The sequence below is a fragment of the Drosophila suzukii genome, chromosome 3, assembly GCF_043229965.1.
Source record: "Drosophila suzukii chromosome 3, CBGP_Dsuzu_IsoJpt1.0, whole genome shotgun sequence".
In the NCBI taxonomy this organism is placed as follows: domain Eukaryota; kingdom Metazoa; phylum Arthropoda; class Insecta; order Diptera; family Drosophilidae; genus Drosophila; species Drosophila suzukii.
Window position 1 is genome coordinate 69,276,586 of NC_092082.1, and position 6,000 is coordinate 69,282,585.

Sequence of the window (6,000 nt, forward strand, 5' to 3'; positions counted from 1 at the left end):
AACGAATAATAAGAAGTATTTATAAGAATACCTAGATTTCAAAAATAAAATCCAATCGAAAAGTTTTAGGAAACCTTATACTAAATCGATTATTAATTGTAAACCTTGAAAGCCTCTTTAAATAAAATACCTTGTACAAGCATGTTTTTATTTTTTTTTTAAATTACAATATAATTTAAGATATGTTATAACGAATCATAACTAAATAATAAATATGTTTTGCTGCGCTCAAACGAATATTTTCCGTATTCTCTGAAGTCGCTTAATAAACTGCAATTATGTGGAAGCCACAAAATGATGGAGGGACGCACCATATGCCCGTGTGTCCAGCTGTCGTGGGGCACATTGCTCATTTTAATGGCTGTGGAAATGAACTTTCGCCACGTGATTTGGCCAGAAGTTGGACCCTCGGGTCAGTCACATCAATAGATAATTTTTCATAATTAACGTGTGTATGTATGGAGGTGGCTGTTTTGTTTATCCAGCACATTTTCCTCGGTGAAGTAATCCCCAAACTCGCTTTGGGTTCATTAGGGATCATAAAATGTTTCATTTTCATTCCAGGAAACGACTCGTTTAGTGGCGTTGATGGTGTAGCTTAGTTTTCTCAGGAATTTCAAACCGAAAATATAGCTCAGCCATGCCATCATTTTCATGGACAATTTACTTTGATTTATTAAATTTAAGTCTGATCCTTTTTGCCTTGGCTCAATTTACATACGTACATGGGTATATTTAATGTATTAAGCCAATTAGGGCTGACAAGGACACGGAAAACTGCAAAACTGACCGTTGTCCTTCGAGCAGGTTGCCATCCTTGCTGGCAGGATTAATTTAGACGAAGCTGCCTTTGTGTTTCATTAAACAGATTTGGTGTTATTTACTTAAACACTTAAAATAAATGTGCAAATATTTCCATCGGCTGCAGAGTTTAATTGAAATTCCTTCGTCTGTGCCGGTCAACCTGCCTGCCGCCTTCCTTGAGGTGACAATTTAAGCACGCTCAATGCCAACGGATAATGACGTTGATTGTGGCATCTCCTTGGTCGCTCCTTCTTCCGTCTCATTCTCGTCCTTTGCAGCCATCCATCAATCGCAGGACCCCGGCTTCCTTTCCGTGCTGGCCATCCTGGCAGCCTGGTCTTCTGAGTAGCAATAGCAACAAAGGCACATCATGTTGAGATGTTGCCATTGCTGTCCTCATCCCTCCTCCTGCGTTCTGCATCCTATGTGTGTCCTTGTGTATCCTTGTGTATCCTTGTGCTCCATGCTCCATGCTCCATCCTCCTCGTTGTTCTTGCTGCACTTTGCTCTGACATTTTGAGTTTATGGCATATTTGCATTATGACTCGGCTGCCTGGCTGCCCCTCCCTTCGTGTGTGTGTGTGTGTCCTTTTCATGGTGCACTTGAACAATGACGTTGACTTTGTCGTTGAGGTTGCCATGAATGCATGGGCCAGGACTCCCAACCCGATCCCTATCCCGATCCCGAACCCGAACCCGACTCCTGCTGACGCAGCTGTTAACAAGGCAAATAACAACGCATGCTTGCATAAAAATTATGCAGGGCTTAACAACCTAAAACTATTTCGACCCCCCCAACCCACTTCCCTTAATTGGTCAATTTTGCTGGCCTCTCTGGGCCCCCATTGAAGACCCAAAAAGGGGTTATTCTTGAGCGTTTTTTAAGGCTCAATCTGTGGCCTTTCCCTCAACCTTTTCCATCGATGGACTGCCAGTTGTCAGAGTTGCGTTCCAGTTGCATTTTGTCATCCTGACTGGCGGAATAGCATGGGAATGGGAATAAGCCGGCAAAGCACTTGCCAAGGCCATCTACCAAGCATTACAGTCCAGCTTTTGGCAAAATCTTCTTCAGCTCAATCCAGGCACGTTTCGGTTTTTACAGTACAGATGGAAAATCTAAAATAAATGGGTCATTGTATATCGCTTTTTCAAAAACGGAGATTACCTTAGCCATGAAAATAAAACAGTGAGCCTATAAATTGTATAAAAAAGTAGTTTTAGGTACAACAATGTGTTTATTATCCTTAAAAAAATTCCAGAAACGCCTTTTTTTAATTTATTTAACTACTTAGTGATGCAAGCTATTTTTAGGAAATATTTTTGAAATATAAAACTAAAAGAATTGGCTTAAAGAATTCAATACATATTTAAATAGGTATATGCTATAATTTAAATATCAATATAATTTTTTCAAAGTGTAGTATAACTGAATAATTTCTTAGATTTTCTCGTTTCAGATGAAATGCGAATTGGGGTTAGGCTGTGTCTATGCCTTTTAAATATAAGCAAAAATTAAAGTCAAGCTTAGTCCCAACAAACTTCATAAGCCTTTTAGTCGGCTTTAGTCTTTTGTTATCCCTTTTAATACCAGACTTTCATGTGTAGTAAATGTGTTGATATCACTTTTAATTGGAAGTTGAGAGATTTACATCTGACTGGGGATAACATGTTGCATGTCATATTGTAAACTATGAGCATAACCTCAAAAAAGTTTCGTTTTTGTTACAGAATTTTGTATGGATGGCTTTGCCCTTTTTTTTATATGCTTAACAAACGTGTCTGTTAACCAGAAAATCAAGCAAAGACGAAGGAACTTTAACAAAACCGAGATGATGATGGTAAAAATGAGAAGGATGTGGCAGACACACACAAACTAGGGGTAAAACAAAGTTGAGGGGCCACAATGTCTACACTAAACCTGAATGTGTAGCAATTTGCTAAACAAGAAAATAATTGACTTGCCACAATGTGAGGCATGCTAGCCGCTCAGAAACACACACACACACACGTACACACAGCGGTCTTAAAGAGAGCAAATTGAATTTCAGCCGAAGGACGAGCGGCGCGCCTAAGTATGCAACACTTTTTTCCCCAGGACTCCACTTGAGCGGCTAATGGCGTAGAAAAACGGGTCGCGTGAAAAGCGCATGGCATATAAAAATGTATGCCCTCAAATGAAGCTCGTGATGGCTGGCAGTCATTGTTGCTGTTGCCACTTTTATTGCCGTTGATGCTGATAAGTGGAACTTGAGCGTCAACAATGCATGATGCCCGGTCCTTGGTCCTCGTCATGGACCTATTTTTCGCAATCCCCAACCATTCCACTGCAGCCGGCGATAAGATAAATTAATTCAAGTAGTTGGCCGGACACTAAGCCCATGCAAACCGACGAAATTCGCTTCATTTTTGGACCCCCTGCCGGCAGAGGGCATGCATAATGACTTGACCTGCGGCTTATGAAATACGAAAAGCGGCTATGGCAAGCGGGTGTCCAATGGTGGGAAGGACGAAATCAGGACGACGACGATGATGATGCCATGTCAACAGGCCCGAGACACGCGTCGCCAATTGCCGTCCCCTGATTTAGCATCCAAAAATTGCGGCCTTAGGCCAAAAACTCGGGCCAAAAACTCAGTCGCCGCCGCCTGTCAAACAACGCAAATTGGCAGCGCGTGGCGAATTTCTAGTTTCATTTTCATTTTCTGCCAAAAAATATCAGCGAGCCACGGGTTGCAAATTGCAAGCGAGTTAATTGAGGCCGGTCAATATGTGACTGCTATTGAAGTTCGTCCAAATAGGACAGTTTTCGTTATGCAAATTAAAGGTTTTTTGCATTTAAAAATAGTTATATCTGTGCCAGAAAAAGGAATATTCATTTAGAATTGTGTTATTTCAAATAAATATTTTATTTGAATTTAGCGTTTTACTGAAATTAAGGAATAAATTAATGAAAAATTGAACTTATGACTACGTTACATTTAACATTCTTTAAAATTCATGTACCAAGCATATCAGTATAATTTGAAAGAATATATTATATGCAATCAAAATCCATTCTTAAAGTATTCCATTTACCATAGCCCATGAAATATTACTAATCATTTCATTTCCATTAATAAATGAATTATGGTAGAGATGCAGTGATGGGTTCACAAAAAATGAAACGAGAAAAGCCCGTCACAATCCCTCACAAAAAAATCTTAAATCAACATAATTGTAAAGAATCCTTTCCATCCACCATTTCAAAGTCCGTTTGTTTAATATAAACCGATGACTTAACCTCCTCCTCCTTTCAAAATATCGTGGTAAACAACTCCTATCCAAGCATATCCGTAATTTCTAATCAAATGTTAAATGAATAATTAAGCTGATGGGTTGATTTTGATTTTCCATCCAAACGGAAATTGCGTCCGATGGAGAGTAAGCGCATTTTCCCTTTTTCCCTTGGAACATTTGCTCCCTGGAGTTGGCCAGTCTGGCCACCTATGTAAATTTCAGGCCAGTTTCTCAGGCTGGGGAATCCTATTGGTAAACAGACTCGAAAGCTTAACTGAATTTGAATTAGGCCCAGTCAAGTGAAGGAATTCGAGAAGAGTTGTCCAGGCCGGAAGTCAAAAGATTCCATAGGAATTTATGATTTACTCGGCTTTCAGCTGTATTAATTTTCAGTTACCTGGGATTTGCTAATGAATACAGATCGGATAATAGTTCAAACTTAGGATATACGTCTGAATAGAAACAAAATTTAAAAATGAAGAATATTAGAAACGAAAGACCAATGACAGCTGGAACTTTTTTGGACTTTTTTGGACTGGCAGTTATATATTCCCAGTTGGTCCTGGGCAGTTCCACTCTCTGTTTCTGTATATACCCCACACCCAACCAGCCACTTCATGTAAAATGAAGGAACAGCCGAACCGGACAGGACGTCAGGGACCAGAGATCCCCAAAGTCTGCTGACGGATGCAGTAATAGACCCCGAAAAACAAAAACCAAGGGATGCAAAATAACAACCTGAATCGAGTGGCTCAATAGCCGACGCTGTACTTAACCCATTTTCCGCAACAAAAAATTAAAATACTGAAAAATAAAATAAACCTGAACAATCGAAGTTGAGCGTTTGAAGTGCTCGGTTCCGTTTTTATAGAGCTGGGTCATTGAACGAGCTGCTGAACCTGTTTAATAATTGAATGCAGTTATGGCGCAGCATTCAGAGTGTCTGGAAATTTCATTAAAAAGTATAATCGAAATGTTAACAGCCAGTGAGGAGGTTCTGGATGGGCAAAAAAAAGAAAGCAGAAATGGAAAACATAAAATTATATTTTAAGCACTCTCCAAGCAGCCGTGCCGGATTCGCCTGTCTAAATCGCTCGGATGCTAATGTCTGTGGGCAGTGGGCAGCCAGAAGCATCGGCGTTCTCATTTTCGGAGCTCTGCATCCTCTGGTATCCTCCTGGCATCCTTCTGGCCCGGAATCACTTGGCCAGGCCCACTCGAAGACTTCTGCCCTTTGCACATGGCCTGCATAATGAATGGGAATGTGTCTGAGAGCCTTTTCGCCCGGCCAAACCCTATGCGGTTGTTTTTGCAGTTTAATTTTCCTTTTCAGCTGCGTTTCATACTGCTTGTTTTGGCCCCCGCCATGTTGATTACAATGCGAAATAAAAGCGCAATTTGTGGGCATATTGTGGGCGAGCATTATTCGGGAACATCATGAAAGGCACTCTCGTGAAGGAAGGATAGAAGCGAATATATTTTATAGTAGAGGAAGTTCCATTCAGGGAGACTTTGAACGCAAAATCAGTGAACAAAAGGAATAGGCTTTAGCGATGTAATGCAGATAAACAGAAAAAGTCGATGAATCGATGAAACCCCAGAAATAATATAAGATATTGTATCTTTAAAAATGTTGTAATGGAATTCTAAGTAATAAATAAAATACCACATTAGAAATATAATATATATAATATAATATTATTGTTATTACATGATAAGTTATTGTGTTTAGCAAGTGTAATGTGTTTCAGAAATAAAATAAAACATTTAATACTATATTTTATTCAATTTTGTAAATAAATATAAGTACAAAATATGTATACAAAATAAAATATAAAATCTAATATAGCTATACTTAGAATCATTTCAATTTAACTAGATATTTAATTTTAGTTAAATAAGTGTATTTTCCTTTATTTG